The following is a 20459-nucleotide window of genomic DNA, read 5'->3' on the forward strand; positions in this document are numbered from 1 at the left end:
TGAGGTAGGCTTGTAAAATTTTCTTGCTTGTTTACAGTACTAAAGTAAATTTCCTGAGTCATTTATTTCTCTCTTGCCTGTATAAAAATGTTGTATGATAAATATTCCAAGGAGAGTCTAATATCAATATTGGTCTTTTCTCCTAGAGTTTCTATTCCTTCTAGCTTTTAAGCTTGAATATCTTGGAGTTCTCTTAAAGTCTTGCCTTTCCAGCCACATATTTATGTTCACTGAGTCCGATCTATACTTCCTTTTCATTGTTTTGACTCTTCATTCCTAGCTGATTGCTAATTTCATTCAGATGTTGCTCTAATAATCTTCTCCACAAACTTTCTAAACTCACTTCCTATGATACTGTGGCAAGCCAAGCAAAGTCTCCTCCTTCATCGGAGATTTTTTTGACTTGGGGCAGGGTGGTTGTAGGAGTCTGTATAGTTTTCTTTCGGCAGAGAAGACCTTTCAGCGGGGAGGCTGGACCTGAGACCTGAATGATGAGAAGGATCAGCTGTTTGAAGAGTGGGAGGAGGTGTACTCCAGGGAAAGAGGGGAGCAAGTGAAAAGGTTGTGGTGGAGGTGTGAGCTTGGTGTATGTGAGGAAAGGAAGGCTGGCAAGGAGGATGTGGAGAGTGAGAAGAGATGGGGCCAGAGACAGGAGGGAAGCCAGATCACACGGGACCTTGCAGGAGTTTGTAGTTTTCCTAAGTATGCTGGAAAGTCATTGAGGGGTTTTAAGCAAGGAGAGTGACAGGATCTGATTTACTTTTTAAATAGTCACTCTGGTTGCTGATGGATTGGATGCTGTGGAAATGGAGTCAGGGGACATGCCAGGATATTCTTACCTCCTTCCTCTAAATTCCCCAAAAGTTCCTCTCTTACTGACTTGCCTATAAATAGATGTAGTCTTGTATTACTCCACGTTAGGTGTGCAGCACACAATTTTACCAAATGCTCTTTGAGGGACTCCATATCTTGGCCTCTGTGTCTTAGGACTCCTTTGTGCTTTCCATAGCATTTAGCCAAATGCTTTGTACCTGACAGGTATACAACAGATAGTAATTTTTTTTAATTAGTTTATTTATTTGGTGGCGTGGTATCTTAGTTGTGGCAGGCGGGCTCCTCAGTTGCGGCACGTGGGCTCCTTAGTTGTGGCATGCGAACTCTTCATTGTGGCATGTGGGATCTAGTTCCCTGACCAGGGATGGAACCCGGGTCCCCTGCATTGGGAGGGCAGAGTCTCATCCACTGCGCCACCAGGGAAGTCCCGATAGTATAGTAATTGTTGATGGAGCCCTATTATATAAACTACCCATCCTACCAAAACAGAATATACTTGAGCAGGTATGAAAACAGGGCTTTTGAGTCTTCTATATTCACTGAACCTCATTCCATATCAACATCTAATAGAGTTCATCAATGTGACTGGAGCTAACCAAAAGTTTGTTGAAAATCATCAAATGCTACACTTAAGATATGAACATGTCATTGTGTGCAAATTTACTTCCAAAAGAAAAAAAAGAAAGTAAACAATATTTGCACTCTAATGATAAGCATACTGTAGTGTTTAGGAAGAAGTATACCAATGGCTGCAACATATTTTGAAATGAATCAAAAAATAAGATGGATTGATGGATGGGCAGAAAGATAGATGGATAGATGGATAGATGCAAAGGCAAGTATAGTAAAATGGCAGAATCAAAGTGATAGGTATATGGGTATTTAGTGTAAAATTATTTCAACTTTTCTGTACAGCTGTAATTTTTCATAGTAAAGTATGGTGAAAAATTAGCTGAAAGTGATAACTAAGAAAATTATATTAACAAAATGATTAAGTTTATAGTCATTGTACTTTTATGTATCTGACCTTTCAGGAAAACTTCTAATCCTTACATAGAACATATATTTAGTCTATTAATTTATGACTTTGAAAAGTGCCCCAACTTCATATGGGCTTTATAAATTAGAGTTTGGGTTATATTCACCTATATTTTCTAAATAATAGTTATGTCTCTGATAAAATTTTCTTATCTATACAATTCATAAAATAGAGTTCAGACATTAAATCATTGTTAAAATTGAGTATTTTGTGATACTTAGTGATAATAAAAATAATTATATTATTACTTATTGGGCAGTATACTCTAACCATAGCACTTCATCATGAGTGACAGCAAAAAGCACAAACAACTGAATATAGCAACAATCTCTCCCTGACTCACTCTCCCTCTCTCTCTCTCTCTCTCTCTCTCTCTCTCTCTCTCTCACTGCCCCACCTCCTCTTCTTCATCTTTTTTTCTGATGCAGAGAAACTGCATAGGGTAGGTAAGCATGGCATTTAAATAGGAGGGGAAATTATCAACATTAATGTAATAATATTAATATTCTATATTTGTCTTTTTTGAGAATGAAATTTCTAAAAACCTGAAGCACTCCTGTGCTACTGTATAACATAAAGATGAACAATTTTTCTCAATTTGCAAACTTTTGGTTTTCACCTTTCTTTAAGTTCTAGACAGTTTATTTTAATGTATTGCTTTTGTGAATGATTTCAATGGAAAAAACTGTTCTTTAGTTATTCTTTTAAAACGACAGAATGCACATTCTCACATTAACACCTTTTTACTCTAGGAAAAATGAAAGGAATGCCTATCTGAAGCACACTTTTAACTTTCAGTTTGTATTGCTGACAGTTGATATCTTTGAAGGAGACTTGGAGCGGCAACACAAAAGTATCCCTGCTTCGGCTGGGCCAACCTGTGGATAATGTTTGAAGTCAGTGGAGGCTTTAAGTTTTTAAAAGGTCTGCCCAGGTGTCAAGAAATATGAGAAATGGGCTCAGAGTTGTGTGGAAATGAACAGGTTGCATGCATTTTAAGGCAGTCTTACAGGAACACATTGAGGGATCTGGCATCCTTAAAATTGAGCATATGTCCTATCAACATTCCTAGTACAAAGTATTTTGTTACTGCTTCTGTGCAATAAATAGCCCTGTGCAAAGGCACATCATTGAACCAAAGCATATGGAGGTGGCTATTCAGTGATGCTGAGCTATGCTGCAGCCTTACTCACCTTTTTCCACACATTTGCCAATGGAAATTTCTGCTCTAGAGATTATACTGTAGCAAAAAAAAAGGAGTATATGCACGAGGGTGGGTTCCATTTCTCAGTACATAGCAACATGAACCTGTGCTACTGTCTGTTTCCTGAGACTACTGAATCAAAAAACATATGCACCTATGCTTTAAGGAAGCAGTAACTCTTTAAATTGCCCTTTATATTTATGAATACTTAATTACTTGATTTTGCCAAAAATTAAGTCATTAAAATCATCTTGAAGCTTGACTTAAATTTCAGAAGTAATCTGCAAGTTGTATAATCTTTAACTATGGTCCATTCAACACATTTAAGAGATGTAAAAACTCACAAGTGATGATATAAAGGATAATTTACGCTTGCAATGCATTTTTGTCCAATTAATAGATTGCCTGTGTGTTGCATATTTTGCATGACAAAAGAGCAGAATATTAAACTGCCATTCATAATGAAAATGCACTTTGCAAATTAAAAGTGCCGAAACAGAAATTTTTCACCCTGTTTAGGAAATAAACAGTCCTTAACCAATTAAACTGCATTGTAATAATTCTATGATTTATTGCAAGTTGTTTAACTTTCAAAACTCGGCTAACCCATATTAAGGTCACAATCCATCATGTCTTGCTTCGAAAGCCAGCAAATAATGGCTGTTGTATTAGCTGCTTTTGATGATAGTATGAAAGAAGTATTAGCACTTGTCAACAAAACTGCTTACAACATAACATTAGCATGCATGGGCTGCTGTACCTATTTATTATTCTGGCAGCTTCACACATATTGTTACAAGCTTATAAAACATTTTGTCGGGTGGAAACCGAATGTACACTGTTTGGTTTTCTGATAGACTGGCAGCATAAATGTCTGGGCTGACTTAGTTTAGTTTAAGTGTAAATAGAGACACAAATTCTTCAACCTGTTCTCTTATTGATACTGAAAAGTGCTGAATTATTCAGCATCCAACTCTTCTGTTTGTGTCTATCACAGTTATCAATTACCCATCAGTCTTCTTGTCAAAACAGAATGGATTAATCTGGCTGAAAATAAGACAAATAAATGGATACTGTAACAGGGGTGTGGGGTTGCCAGACTGTCAAAGGGAAATCCAGGCAGTGACATTTGCCGTCAAAAATGGGATCTCTGGCTTAAGTGAGCAAATGATTCCCCTTTGTGAGCCAAGAATGCACTTAGCTCACCGTAAGTAAATTAATCTGCCTTCTTTGACTGCTAATGCATTAGCACTGAGGTAATAGTTCAGTTTCTAAAATTCCTTCATGTTTAAATAATTTTGGTTATTGTTATTATTCCTCACAGGAAATGCAGCTACATTCAGGTACTTTATCTTGATAAAGAGAGGGTTGCCTGGTAAATAAGTGGACCCATTTAACAGTGAAGTTATTGCTGATAGTTTTGTGCCACTTCATAGCTCTCAGCTGATGTGATACCAAGTAACTTTTGCACAGATGGCTGGTGGAACTCATCCAGCATCTGCAAAGTCCATCCCTGTTTTCTTTCCCAAACATTTTATTTGGAAATCTTGTTTGGCAAACTTCCTGAGACTCTGCCTAGCTGTTCAAAGTACATATTTCCAATCTATCTCATTTGGCCCTTCCATAAAAAAAGAGCCAGCGAAGTGCCTTCTTACTTGGCACAAAAATTGCAGCCACAGACTGAAGCAACTTTTAGGTTCCTGGCCAAAAATTTACAAGAATTTTATCTTAGATGCTTCCATACTGGACTGTTTTACATAGTCACCATTAACATCTGAAGCCTTCACATCATGACAGGATCAAAGCTCCCCAGCCTGTATCAACTGATAGCTTAACTTTGCTAAAATTTCCCTCTTGTTCTCATTTTCCTTTGTATCGTAACCATCGTGGACATGGTTCTTACTTAGACTGTAGGTAGGGTGGTGAGTTATTTAAGAAGAGCTACCTTCTGGAAAATGGCTCCATCCACTTGATGATGAATGAACATATTACTTTTGAATGAATCATCATCTTTTTTTTTTTTTTTTTCTGGTAGAACATATAAAGAATTTTAAGCATTTAAAACGAAAACAAAAAAACCTTCCTATATATTTGGGGGGTTTGAAAGAGGTCACACTAATAATCAAATTCCAGGTGCAACTTCCATAATTCTCTTAAAGACTCTGACAGACTGGAAATTTCCATCTCACATTCCCAGAACATTACCTCAAGTTTCTCTTCAATGTAAATCAGTTTCCCAGAACTTCAACTTTAAAAGGAAAGGTACTAATTTTCTTGGTCACAGCTCATCTTTGCTAAATCTCCTTTGTTTGGTATATAATCTCAAAACTACCTCATAGAAGACAGCTATTTAAAATGTGCAAACACTGAACCTTCTCTTGAAATGAGGCAGTATTTTTGTTACCAATTTATTGTTTTACTTTGTCTCTCTTGACCTTCTCCTTCTCTTCAATAAATAACTCTTTTTTTTTTTTTTTTTTAAGCGGTACGCGGGCCTCTCACTGTTGTGGCCTCACCCGTTGCAGAGAACAGGCTCCAGACGTGCAGGCTCAGCGGCCATGGCTCACGGGCCCAGCCACTCCGTGGCATGTGGGATCTTCCCGAACCTGTGTCCCCTGCATCGGCAGGCAGACTCTCAACCACTGTGCCACCAGGGAAGCCCTAAATAACTTTCATACGGAAAGGTAGCATTGTACAATTTTGCATGGCCCAAAAGTATTTTCAAAGTTTTAACATTTTTTTTCTAAAATTAATTCTTTGCAATACTAGCAACTAGGTTAATTGACAGGTGTGTATCACGACCTTATTTCCAGATTCCAGATGCCATTTCCCATTCTTTGAGGAGCGTTTCAAAATGCATGCCTGCCATTTCAGACCCAACTTGTCCCAGTCTAAACATTCTCTCCTAATGGTACCCTTTTACCAAAATCCCAGTCAGTGGCTAAGTCCTGAAGAGTCTGCCTTTACAGTGTCTCTTCTGCTATCCTCCCTTCAATTACCACTATCACCATGCTTTTGCAGTCCCTACGGATTCATTCATACATTCATGCATGCACCAATTCAACAATTCTTTAGTGCCTAACATGAGTGGGCTCTCTCTGCCTCTCCTTCCGACACCCCTCCCCCTCTGGCGTTCTGCCTTCAGAAATGCCCTGAAATGCCCTCTTCTGCCAACCTACCCATCCTTTAAATTTCAGTTCAATGCAACCTCTTTGGGCATTTTTCTTATTCCTTCACCCATGTGTTATTTCTTACTTCTTCAAGTCACTTGAGCATTTTACTATTTCCCTTATCACAACAGGGGAGAATTTCTATCTCCGTCTCTAACCGTGTGACTGTGGGCAAGTTATATACCCAACTGAAGCCTCAGTTTCTCCTCTAAAATTGGGGATATTATTACTCCATAAGGTGTGAGGTTAAATGAGATAATGCGTATCACATTCTTAGAACAATGCCTGCGAACATTCAAGATCTTGCTTGTTATATTATTGTATACAGCAGGGACTTACAAGTGCCTGCTGTAACATTTGTATGTTGAGAGATAACAATTTTATTGCCTTTGGTGTTTCTGAGGGGCTTAAAAACTATATTTACGCACTATCCCAGGTGGTGGACCAGGGCATAGCATTCTGGGCTGAACTGACTGGCGCCAGGCTGCCTGTCTTCATATCCTGGCCCTTACCATTTACTAGCCCATTTTTTTGGCACGGGGCGGGGGCTGGTGGTGGTGGGGAAGTCAGGCAGTTAAAAGTTGCTATATCGAATGGATAGTTGTTAAGATTAGCTGAAAGTAAAATGTTTAGCAGTCCCTGGCTCATAGCAAGAAGTCTATAAATGTAGCTTGTAGTTATACTAGAGGGGTGTCAAAATGCTCCTTGACCCAATTCTACGTGGTGAGAAAGGGCCATCAAAACGAATGCATAATCCCCTGAATTAGTCACATCCTTCTAAAAGGCCTTCCTGAATAACACTTCTCCCAATCCCAGTCTATCTTGTATCTCCCAGACTGACTAAAAACTGTCAGATTATATCACTCCCCAAACAGAGGATGGTTCACATTCTCCATCTACTGGGACATCAACCTCTCTTTCCAGCTTGCAGGGTGCTTCCTAATCATCTCCCTTCTCCTGAAATGTTTTACCTCATTTTCTCCCTCAAGTGGATCGTTCATCTTCTAACACTTCAGTTACTGTCCTCCTGGGTCCTTAAACTCTCCCAGAGGCCACACACTCTCTTTCTGGCCTTGCATCTTCTCTCATATTGATCACTTCCTTCCCTGCCCCATGTCTAGAAACATCCTCCCTATCTGCATCCATCTTTCTACATTTAAGATGCTTGCCTCTGCCACAGGCTTTCTGACTAACTTGCCCTCAAAGATCTATCATCCGAATGCTCGAAGCATTTAGAGATTTTACCACACAATTTAGCTATCAATTACAAATTGTCTTACAGCATTTGCCATGTGTTTGTTTGCCTCTCCAGATATATTTCACTATCTTTTCTGTTTCCTAGCTCTTTCTCTTTTTGGCTAATCCACAAAGCTCTATGGACAATCTCCCTTGTCTCTCATGGTAACCATGCCAGTTGTCCTCCAACTGTCCTTGCTATTGGCCGAGATTGTTTTTATGCGCCAGGAAGAATTTGCCTTCTTTCGAAACTATAAGATTTTTCTGCCATTTCTTAGAACAAATGACATTTTTATTCTACAACCAGCCTTACCTGATTAAGGCAGCACTATGTTGTTTCGGAGAAGCATGGACTTTAAGGTGTTAGCGTTTTAGGTTCGAGCCTTGGTTTCGCCACTTTCTAACTTGTGTGACCTTGAGCAAGTCACTTTTCTGAGCCTCAGTCTTGTTCAGTATAAAACTACTAATACCCAGCTCACAGAAAAGGTATGAGGATTATAGGAGATGAATAACAAAGTGCCTGACACATAACAGGGAGTAAAGTTTAGATACTTCACCCCATATTCATAATACCTACAGTCTATTCTTACTTGACATACGCATTGACACAATCATGATTACTCTATAGATTAGGTTTTTTCCGGGTACTTATGCATCCATCTAACATCACTCACCAAATGATTAATTCCCTAGGAGTAGTATACATACTAATCTTAGTATCTGCAAACTTAACTAAGTGCTTTGTCATGAAACCTGTAGAAGCCAAAACTTACTAGCTGTTCAGAGCTGATTAACATTGTAACTTAGCTTGCAAATGAAACACTGGTCTCTTTTCTCCCTCACATTTTAGGAAATTGAAGGCCAAAGGCTAAAATTCCCTTGGTTAAGGATAAAATGCAGAGGAATGGAACTACCATGTACATGGCTTGCCTTCCAGTTTTTGAATTCTGGAAATGTATTCCAGGATAGTGGGGCAGGGTTTCACAGGATAGCTAATGAAAATTTCCTCTAGAGCAGTCACAGTTATCAAGCCAAAATGAGTCTCATAACTGAAATTACCTTCAAACTTTAATGAATCCCTCAGCAAACACTTGGTCTGGTTGGGTGTATCCAGACTTTGGTGGAGAAATGAGTGCTTTAAAACTGAAGACCTGCTTTAAGCAGAGTTTCTGAGTGGGGAAATCACAATAAAATATTGAATTCCTAGGTTTAAATGGGAAGCAAACTTGTACCTACTTTTTTCTTTCTTTCTTTTCTTCTTTTGAGGACAGTCTAAATTGCTCAACCTAGGCTAGATTTTTTTGACTTGGGGCAGGGTGGTTGTAGGAGTCTGTATAGTTTTCTTTCGGCAGAGAAGACCTTTCAGCGGGGACGCTGGACCTGAGACCTGAATGATGAGAAGGATCAGCTGTTTGAAGAGTTGGGAGGAGGTGTACTCCAGGGAAAGAGGGGAGCAAGTGAAAAGGTTGTGGTGGAGGTGTGAGCTTGGTGTATGTGAGGAAAGGAAGGCTGGCAAGGAGGATGTGGAGAGTGAGAAGAGATGGGGCCAGAGACAGGAGGGAAGCCAGATCACACGGGACCTTGCAGGAGTTTGTAGTTTTCCTAAGTATGCTGGAAAGTCATTGAGGGGTTTTAAGCAAGGAGAGTGACAGGATCTGATTTACTTTTTAAATAGTCACTCTGGTTGCTGATGGATTGGATGCTGTGGAAATGGAGTCAGGGGACATGCCAGGATATTCTTACCTCCTTCCTCTAAATTCCCCAAAAGTTCCTCTCTTACTGACTTGCCTATAAATAGATGTAGTCTTGTATTACTCCACGTTAGGTGTGCAGCACACAATTTTACCAAATGCTCTTTGAGGGACTCCATATCTTGGCCTCTGTGTCTTAGGACTCCTTTGTGCTTTCCATAGCATTTAGCCAAATGCTTTGTACCTGACAGGTATACAACAGATAGTAATTTTTTTTAATTAGTTTATTTATTTGGTGGCGTGGTATCTTAGTTGTGGCAGGCGGGCTCCTCAGTTGCGGCACGTGGGCTCCTTAGTTGTGGCATGCGAACTCTTCATTGTGGCATGTGGGATCTAGTTCCCTGACCAGGGATGGAACCCGGGTCCCCTGCATTGGGAGGGCAGAGTCTCATCCACTGCGCCACCAGGGAAGTCCCGATAGTATAGTAATTGTTGATGGAGCCCTATTATATAAACTACCCATCCTACCAAAACAGAATATACTTGAGCAGGTATGAAAACAGGGCTTTTGAGTCTTCTATATTCACTGAACCTCATTCCATATCAACATCTAATAGAGTTCATCAATGTGACTGGAGCTAACCAAAAGTTTGTTGAAAATCATCAAATGCTACACTTAAGATATGAACATGTCATTGTGTGCAAATTTACTTCCAAAAGAAAAAAAAGAAAGTAAACAATATTTGCACTCTAATGATAAGCATACTGTAGTGTTTAGGAAGAAGTATACCAATGGCTGCAACATATTTTGAAATGAATCAAAAAATAAGATGGATTGATGGATGGGCAGAAAGATAGATGGATAGATGGATAGATGCAAAGGCAAGTACAGTAAAATGGCAGAATCAAAGTGATAGGTATATGGGTATTTAGTGTAAAATTATTTCAACTTTTCTGTACAGCTGTAATTTTTCATAGTAAAGTATGGTGAAAAATTAGCTGAAAGTGATAACTAAGAAAATTATATTAACAAAATGATTAAGTTTATAGTCATTGTACTTTTATGTATCTGACCTTTCAGGAAAACTTCTAATCCTTACATAGAACATATATTTAGTCTATTAATTTATGACTTTGAAAAGTGCCCCAACTTCATATGGGCTTTATAAATTAGAGTTTGGGTTATATTCACCTATATTTTCTAAATAATAGTTATGTCTCTGATAAAATTTTCTTATCTATACAATTCATAAAATAGAGTTCAGACATTAAATCATTGTTAAAATTGAGTATTTTGTGATACTTAGTGATAATAAAAATAATTATATTATTACTTATTGGGCAGTATACTCTAACCATAGCACTTCATCATGAGTGACAGCAAAAAGCACAATCAACTGAATATAGCAACAATCTCTCCCTGACTCACTCTCCCTCTCTCTCTCTCTCTCTCTCTCTCTCTCTCTCTCTCTCTCACTGCCCCACCTCCTCTTCTTCATCTTTTTTTCTGATGCAGAGAAACTGCATAGGGTAGGTAAGCATGGCATTTAAATAGGAGGGGAAATTATCAACATTAATGTAATAATATTAATATTCTATATTTGTCTTTTTTGAGAATGAAATTTCTAAAAACCTGAAGCACTCCTGTGCTACTGTATAACATAAAGATGAACAATTTTTCTCAATTTGCAAACTTTTGGTTTTCACCTTTCTTTAAGTTCTAGACAGTTTATTTTAATGTATTGCTTTTGTGAATGATTTCAATGGAAAAAACTGTTCTTTAGTTATTCTTTTAAAACGACAGAATGCACATTCTCACATTAACACCTTTTTACTCTAGGAAAAATGAAAGGAATGCCTATCTGAAGCACACTTTTAACTTTCAGTTTGTATTGCTGACAGTTGATATCTTTGAAGGAGACTTGGAGCGGCAACACAAAAGTATCCCTGCTTCGGCTGGGCCAACCTGTGGATAATGTTTGAAGTCAGTGGAGGCTTTAAGTTTTTAAAAGGTCTGCCCAGGTGTCAAGAAATATGAGAAATGGGCTCAGAGTTGTGTGGAAATGAACAGGTTGCATGCATTTTAAGGCAGTCTTACAGGAACACATTGAGGGATCTGGCATCCTTAAAATTGAGCATATGTCCTATCAACATTCCTAGTACAAAGTATTTTGTTACTGCTTCTGTGCAATAAATAGCCCTGTGCAAAGGCACATCATTGAACCAAAGCATATGGAGGTGGCTATTCAGTGATGCTGAGCTATGCTGCAGCCTTACTCACCTTTTTCCACACATTTGCCAATGGAAATTTCTGCTCTAGAGATTATACTGTAGCAAAAAAAAAGGAGTATATGCACGAGGGTGGGTTCCATTTCTCAGTACATAGCAACATGAACCTGTGCTACTGTCTGTTTCCTGAGACTACTGAATCAAAAAACATATGCACCTATGCTTTAAGGAAGCAGTAACTCTTTAAATTGCCCTTTATATTTATGAATACTTAATTACTTGATTTTGCCAAAAATTAAGTCATTAAAATCATCTTGAAGCTTGACTTAAATTTCAGAAGTAATCTGCAAGTTGTATAATCTTTAACTATGGTCCATTCAACACATTTAAGAGATGTAAAAACTCACAAGTGATGATATAAAGGATAATTTACGCTTGCAATGCATTTTTGTCCAATTAATAGATTGCCTGTGTGTTGCATATTTTGCATGACAAAAGAGCAGAATATTAAACTGCCATTCATAATGAAAATGCACTTTGCAAATTAAAAGTGCCGAAACAGAAATTTTTCACCCTGTTTAGGAAATAAACAGTCCTTAACCAATTAAACTGCATTGTAATAATTCTATGATTTATTGCAAGTTGTTTAACTTTCAAAACTCGGCTAACCCATATTAAGGTCACAATCCATCATGTCTTGCTTCGAAAGCCAGCAAATAATGGCTGTTGTATTAGCTGCTTTTGATGATAGTATGAAAGAAGTATTAGCACTTGTCAACAAAACTGCTTACAACATAACATTAGCATGCATGGGCTGCTGTACCTATTTATTATTCTGGCAGCTTCACACATATTGTTACAAGCTTATAAAACATTTTGTCGGGTGGAAACCGAATGTACACTGTTTGGTTTTCTGATAGACTGGCAGCATAAATGTCTGGGCTGACTTAGTTTAGTTTAAGTGTAAATAGAGACACAAATTCTTCAACCTGTTCTCTTATTGATACTGAAAAGTGCTGAATTATTCAGCATCCAACTCTTCTGTTTGTGTCTATCACAGTTATCAATTACCCATCAGTCTTCTTGTCAAAACAGAATGGATTAATCTGGCTGAAAATAAGACAAATAAATGGATACTGTAACAGGGGTGTGGGGTTGCCAGACTGTCAAAGGGAAATCCAGGCAGTGACATTTGCCGTCAAAAATGGGATCTCTGGCTTAAGTGAGCAAATGATTCCCCTTTGTGAGCCAAGAATGCACTTAGCTCACCGTAAGTAAATTAATCTGCCTTCTTTGACTGCTAATGCATTAGCACTGAGGTAATAGTTCAGTTTCTAAAATTCCTTCATGTTTAAATAATTTTGGTTATTGTTATTATTCCTCACAGGAAATGCAGCTACATTCAGGTACTTTATCTTGATAAAGAGAGGGTTGCCTGGTAAATAAGTGGACCCATTTAACAGTGAAGTTATTGCTGATAGTTTTGTGCCACTTCATAGCTCTCAGCTGATGTGATACCAAGTAACTTTTGCACAGATGGCTGGTGGAACTCATCCAGCATCTGCAAAGTCCATCCCTGTTTTCTTTCCCAAACATTTTATTTGGAAATCTTGTTTGGCAAACTTCCTGAGACTCTGCCTAGCTGTTCAAAGTACATATTTCCAATCTATCTCATTTGGCCCTTCCATAAAAAAAGAGCCAGCGAAGTGCCTTCTTACTTGGCACAAAAATTGCAGCCACAGACTGAAGCAACTTTTAGGTTCCTGGCCAAAAATTTACAAGAATTTTATCTTAGATGCTTCCATACTGGACTGTTTTACATAGTCACCATTAACATCTGAAGCCTTCACATCATGACAGGATCAAAGCTCCCCAGCCTGTATCAACTGATAGCTTAACTTTGCTAAAATTTCCCTCTTGTTCTCATTTTCCTTTGTATCGTAACCATCGTGGACATGGTTCTTACTTAGACTGTAGGTAGGGTGGTGAGTTATTTAAGAAGAGCTACCTTCTGGAAAATGGCTCCATCCACTTGATGATGAATGAACATATTACTTTTGAATGAATCATCATCTTTTTTTTTTTTTCTTTTTCTGGTAGAACATGTAAAGAATTTTAAGCATTTAAAACGAAAACAAAAAAACCTTCCTATATATTTGGGGGGTTTGAAAGAGGTCACACTAATAATCAAATTCCAGGTGCAACTTCCATAATTCTCTTAAAGACTCTGACAGACTGGAAATTTCCATCTCACATTCCCAGAACATTACCTCAAGTTTCTCTTCAATGTAAATCAGTTTCCCAGAACTTCAACTTTAAAAGGAAAGGTACTAATTTTCTTGGTCACAGCTCATCTTTGCTAAATCTCCTTTGTTTGGTATATAATCTCAAAACTACCTCATAGAAGACAGCTATTTAAAATGTGCAAACACTGAACCTTCTCTTGAAATGAGGCAGTATTTTTGTTACCAATTTATTGTTTTACTTTGTCTCTCTTGACCTTCTCCTTCTCTTCAATAAATAACTCTTTTTTTTTTTTTTTTTTAAGCGGTACGCGGGCCTCTCACTGTTGTGGCCTCACCCGTTGCAGAGAACAGGCTCCAGACGTGCAGGCTCAGCGGCCATGGCTCACGGGCCCAGCCACTCCGTGGCATGTGGGATCTTCCCGAACCTGTGTCCCCTGCATCGGCAGGCAGACTCTCAACCACTGTGCCACCAGGGAAGCCCTAAATAACTTTCATACGGAAAGGTAGCATTGTACAATTTTGCATGGCCCAAAAGTATTTTCAAAGTTTTAACATTTTTTTTCTAAAATTAATTCTTTGCAATACTAGCAACTAGGTTAATTGACAGGTGTGTATCACGACCTTATTTCCAGATTCCAGATGCCATTTCCCATTCTTTGAGGAGCGTTTCAAAATGCATGCCTGCCATTTCAGACCCAACTTGTCCCAGTCTAAACATTCTCTCCTAATGGTACCCTTTTACCAAAATCCCAGTCAGTGGCTAAGTCCTGAAGAGTCTGCCTTTACAGTGTCTCTTCTGCTATCCTCCCTTCAATTACCACTATCACCATGCTTTTGCAGTCCCTACGGATTCATTCATACATTCATGCATGCACCAATTCAACAATTCTTTAGTGCCTAACATGAGTGGGCTCTCTCTGCCTCTCCTTCCGACACCCCTCCCCCTCTGGCGTTCTGCCTTCAGAAATGCCCTGAAATGCCCTCTTCTGCCAACCTACCCATCCTTTAAATTTCAGTTCAATGCAACCTCTTTGGGCATTTTTCTTATTCCTTCACCCATGTGTTATTTCTTACTTCTTCAAGTCACTTGAGCATTTTACTATTTCCCTTATCACAACAGGGGAGAATTTCTATCTCCGTCTCTAACCGTGTGACTGTGGGCAAGTTATATACCCAACTGAAGCCTCAGTTTCTCCTCTAAAATTGGGGATATTATTACTCCATAAGGTGTGAGGTTAAATGAGATAATGCGTATCACATTCTTAGAACAATGCCTGCGAACATTCAAGATCTTGCTTGTTATATTATTGTATACAGCAGGGACTTACAAGTGCCTGCTGTAACATTTGTATGTTGAGAGATAACAATTTTATTGCCTTTGGTGTTTCTGAGGGGCTTAAAAACTATATTTACGCACTATCCCAGGTGGTGGACCAGGGCATAGCATTCTGGGCTGAACTGACTGGCGCCAGGCTGCCTGTCTTCATATCCTGGCCCTTACCATTTACTAGCCCATTTTTTTGGCACGGGGCGGGGGCTGGTGGTGGTGGGGAAGTCAGGCAGTTAAAAGTTGCTATATCGAATGGATAGTTGTTAAGATTAGCTGAAAGTAAAATGTTTAGCAGTCCCTGGCTCATAGCAAGAAGTCTATAAATGTAGCTTGTAGTTATACTAGAGGGGTGTCAAAATGCTCCTTGACCCAATTCTACGTGGTGAGAAAGGGCCATCAAAACGAATGCATAATCCCCTGAATTAGTCACATCCTTCTAAAAGGCCTTCCTGAATAACACTTCTCCCAATCCCAGTCTATCTTGTATCTCCCAGACTGACTAAAAACTGTCAGATTATATCACTCCCCAAACAGAGGATGGTTCACATTCTCCATCTACTGGGACATCAACCTCTCTTTCCAGCTTGCAGGGTGCTTCCTAATCATCTCCCTTCTCCTGAAATGTTTTACCTCATTTTCTCCCTCAAGTGGATCGTTCATCTTCTAACACTTCAGTTACTGTCCTCCTGGGTCCTTAAACTCTCCCAGAGGCCACACACTCTCTTTCTGGCCTTGCATCTTCTCTCATATTGATCACTTCCTTCCCTGCCCCATGTCTAGAAACATCCTCCCTATCTGCATCCATCTTTCTACATTTAAGATGCTTGCCTCTGCCACAGGCTTTCTGACTAACTTGCCCTCAAAGATCTATCATCCGAATGCTCGAAGCATTTAGAGATTTTACCACACAATTTAGCTATCAATTACAAATTGTCTTACAGCATTTGCCATGTGTTTGTTTGCCTCTCCAGATATATTTCACTATCTTTTCTGTTTCCTAGCTCTTTCTCTTTTTGGCTAATCCACAAAGCTCTATGGACAATCTCCCTTGTCTCTCATGGTAACCATGCCAGTTGTCCTCCAACTGTCCTTGCTATTGGCCGAGATTGTTTTTATGCGCCAGGAAGAATTTGCCTTCTTTCGAAACTATAAGATTTTTCTGCCATTTCTTAGAACAAATGACATTTTTATTCTACAACCAGCCTTACCTGATTAAGGCAGCACTATGTTGTTTCGGAGAAGCATGGACTTTAAGGTGTTAGCGTTTTAGGTTCGAGCCTTGGTTTCGCCACTTTCTAACTTGTGTGACCTTGAGCAAGTCACTTTTCTGAGCCTCAGTCTTGTTCAGTATAAAACTACTAATACCCAGCTCACAGAAAAGGTATGAGGATTATAGGAGATGAATAACAAAGTGCCTGACACATAACAGGGAGTAAAGTTTAGATACTTCACCCCATATTCATAATACCTACAGTCTATTCTTACTTGACATACGCATTGACACAATCATGATTACTCTATAGATTAGGTTTTTTCCGGGTACTTATGCATCCATCTAACATCACTCACCAAATGATTAATTCCCTAGGAGTAGTATACATACTAATCTTAGTATCTGCAAACTTAACTAAGTGCTTTGTCATGAAACCTGTAGAAGCCAAAACTTACTAGCTGTTCAGAGCTGATTAACATTGTAACTTAGCTTGCAAATGAAACACTGGTCTCTTTTCTCCCTCACATTTTAGGAAATTGAAGGCCAAAGGCTAAAATTCCCTTGGTTAAGGATAAAATGCAGAGGAATGGAACTACCATGTACATGGCTTGCCTTCCAGTTTTTGAATTCTGGAAATGTATTCCAGGATAGTGGGGCAGGGTTTCACAGGATAGCTAATGAAAATTTCCTCTAGAGCAGTCACAGTTATCAAGCCAAAATGAGTCTCATAACTGAAATTACCTTCAAACTTTAATGAATCCCTCAGCAAACACTTGGTCTGGTTGGGTGTATCCAGACTTTGGTGGAGAAATGAGTGCTTTAAAACTGAAGACCTGCTTTAAGCAGAGTTTCTGAGTGGGGAAATCACAATAAAATATTGAATTCCTAGGTTTAAATGGGAAGCAAACTTGTACCTACTTTTTTCTTTCTTTCTTTTCTTCTTTTGAGGACAGTCTAAATTGCTCAACCTAGGCTGTTTATTGTTTCTAGCTACAAATATTTTCCTCTTCCCTGGGGACAATCTAACCTTCTGAGTCAGAGTTAGCATGCAGGGATTAAACAAGCTCTGTGGGCAAGATATCGAGCAGAGAAAGTTCAAAACTTTATATGACGCATATATGACTGAAATAACAGTCTATCACATATAGTGGTGAAGACATTTCTACCCTCACGGGTTCATCTTTGAGACTAGAAGAGGTCTTGAGAAACCACAATTCTTACCACTGGCTTTTAGGAGAAGGGTAGGCAGGCAATACTTCCCTCCTTCCTCTTTAAACTCTTATTTAAAGGCTGCTGAGAAGTTCTGACTCAGCAACTTTTCAAGTTATCCAGTCCTTTAAAAAGGTTTACATGTGACCTCAGCTCTGCACAACACAGGTTTATAATCAGTCTTCTGTTTGGAAAACCAAAGCTTTAGAGAAACAGAGTGAATAATGCCACAATAATGGTATTTCAGCTCAACAATGAGATTTTTCTCCCATACACACACACACACACACACACACACACACACATATACGTACACACACACACACATATGTACACACACACAGCCCCTGGGAACAATTCTCAGGAGCATTTTATTGTTTTGAAGGGATAATAAAATATGAGGCTACCATAATAACAGTAAGATACCTTTACTCCTTCTGGAAGGAAAAGGTACAGCAAAATATTTTCCTAAGTGGCAAAGTGGACAAGAGCTCCTCTCTGTCCTGTGTAGACAGTGTCTAGCCTTAGAAGAGGGATTCCCAGAGCTATAGTTTCACCCCACGTTGTGAAAGAGGTTAAAAATATATCTTTTGTCATAAGATATTAGCACTGACAAGCTTATTAGGGCAAACCAAGTCTCTTCCTCTACTCCTTCTCCCTGGGCTAATTTACCACATCTGAATTGGGTTTAGGGAGGGAGGGCTATAGGGCAGGTGGGATGCCTATAGCAAGTCAGCAGATAAAACTCTGTAGAAATTCTCTTGAAGATGAAACTGCTCCATAATTATTTCTTTGTTTATTTTCACAGTAATTGTCGCCTTTGTCCACAGACTATTCTAGTAGAAGTTTGTCATTATGATGATCAGTCCATTATAGCACATACACATAGCAGATATTAGTTATCTCATATAATCCCCACACTTGTTCTGTGAGGTATTAATGTTTTTACATCTGAGCAGAACTGAAGTGCGGAGAGTTAAGTGACTTGCCCAAGGTCACAAAGTTAGCAAGTAGCAAGACCAAGAGTCAAACCCAAAACTCTATGACACCACAGCCCATGCTCCCTCCACATGATGTCGTGCTGCCTCAACTGGGTAAGGCTGGCTGTAGAATAAAGATGTTATTTATTCTAAGAAATGGCAGAAATAGTTTGGAAGGAAGGTGGAAGGAATTTAATCATTTTCTCTTGTTCATATTTTCACCTCTCTCCTATATCTCTTTATTTTCCTCACCTATTCATTTTTCCCATCTTTATTGTCCCCATTTTCATAACTAAATAAATAAGATTGGTTCTTGAGGTAGAAAATGGTGGCAAATGTGTGCAGTTTCCTACTTAGTGGAATATGGGGAAGCTCCTGAATGACCCTGACTCAAAAAAACCCCCAAATTTCCCATTCACCTACCATAGTTGCTGAAATTCCCACTATTAAAGAGTCACTCCTTTGGCTTAAGTGTACTTTGTATCTAAAAGTTAACTTTGCACATGACAGTTTATCATGTTATTTACAACTTTTCCCAAGATTTATGCGACCAATGTAATCAATCACAGAAAATGCAACTTTTGTTTAGTAATAAAGCCGCATGAAAGGTTTAGACAAGCCCTTTGTAGCCAGAGAAGAGAACAAGATCTTTGGGAAAGGAAAACTGAAAGGAGTAGATGCTAAAAGGAATAGATGCTGGGAAGGGCATGGTGCTCCGTGGAAAGCAATCTTAAAGTATGTCAGCATTTTATTTAGGGTTGCGTGGATCTAGGGAGAAAGGAGGCATGTGCAGACTTTTAAATAGGTTTAATTTCAGCTTACATGTCAGGAAGTCTTCCCTGACTCCCCAAGACCAGATTATGAGTACCTGTTCTGAGCATTTTAAAATATCTCTACTAAGATCTGTAAACAACTAATTTTGCTAATCACTGTCTGTCCGGCTCTATCACCAGATCGTAAGTTCCTTGAGAGCATTCATTAATTCATTTGAGGAATATTTTTAATACCAGTGTAAAGTTCAGAAGGAAAACTATACAGATTTTAATATCCAAATGGTTGGAATTTTTTATCACTTTTTATTTGGAGATTGTGTGTAGCTTGAGTATAGGAAAAAATCAAACACATGCTTCTACCTCGGGATTCTGGAGATGAGTAGATATTATGCAGTCACCTTTCAGTAGAAGGCTATGAACAGTTACTGGGATAATATAAAAGGGGATCATGAATTTATTTAAGAAATGTTTCTGAGGTAAGGCAAAAATGTCTTAGGAGTTTTTCATTTATGCTAGGTTACTAAGAACGTATTTCATAATCTCACTACTGACTTAAGAAATATATAGATAGGTTCAAAATGTTCAAAGTGTAGAAGATTTTGTAGACCCTAAAGAAAGAAAGAAGCACAAGAAATTGAACACGCAAGTGGAAGAACCAAAAACGAATGAATTTTAGTGTATTGCTAACATGTAAAAGAGTACTGGGTAAGAAGCAACTTGACAATGATTGTTTGGAACCAATAACCCTTCCAAAGGAAAAGTTAAGAAGCAAACAACGAAAGCCCCTCAAACAGAAGGTTTTTTGAGAATTTGTCAGCTCATTACCTTGTTTGAATTATAAAATTGCTTCTTTGTCCTGATCAGAAAAATCCTGATATGACATAACCCCCTGCTGGCCAAATTCTGTCACATGACCCCATAATGTCATGAGTAATCACTGGGTAAATCATCATGGCCATCAACACATGGAAATAGATTTGCCTACTGGAAAGGTTATCCGTGAATAACAGTGCATAGACCAAAGCCCTGTAACCTGCTGCAGCTCTAAACTATGGCATGCACTTGGGGCCACTCACATAGTAATTCCTGGCACCTCATCACTTGCTATAATGCAGAATATAGTAGAAAATGGGTCTCAATCCATGGACTCCATTATTGGAGGGCGTGGGGAGTTGCTGACTGGCAGAAAGTCTTTGCTGCAACGTGGATTTACCTCTAAGGAGGCCCACGGGTGCAGGCCTGACAGCATTGCTCAGCACGGTGCGCTAACGAACCATGCGCTAGTTGTTTTCCCTCTGTTAAATA

General features: G+C 38.9%; 1 protein-coding gene and 1 long non-coding RNA gene across 3 annotated transcripts in view; one reads left to right on the forward strand and one right to left on the reverse strand.

The window, feature by feature from the left end:
• Positions 1-2791, forward strand: part of LOC114486742 (uncharacterized) — a 119034-nt gene extending 116243 nt beyond the window's left edge. The window contains exons 2-3 of the long non-coding RNA XR_008618078.1: positions 2302-2319; positions 2672-2791. This is a non-coding gene — a long non-coding RNA (uncharacterized lncRNA). The remainder of the gene's footprint in view (positions 1-2301; positions 2320-2671) is intronic.
• The window catches only part of KIAA0825 (KIAA0825 ortholog), a 467916-nt gene that overhangs the window by 90710 nt on the left and 356747 nt on the right, over positions 1-20459 (reverse strand). The window lies entirely within an intron of this gene.

Source organism: Physeter macrocephalus, chromosome 8 (assembly GCF_002837175.3).
Source record: "Physeter macrocephalus isolate SW-GA chromosome 8, ASM283717v5, whole genome shotgun sequence".
Taxonomy (NCBI): domain Eukaryota; kingdom Metazoa; phylum Chordata; class Mammalia; order Artiodactyla; family Physeteridae; genus Physeter; species Physeter macrocephalus.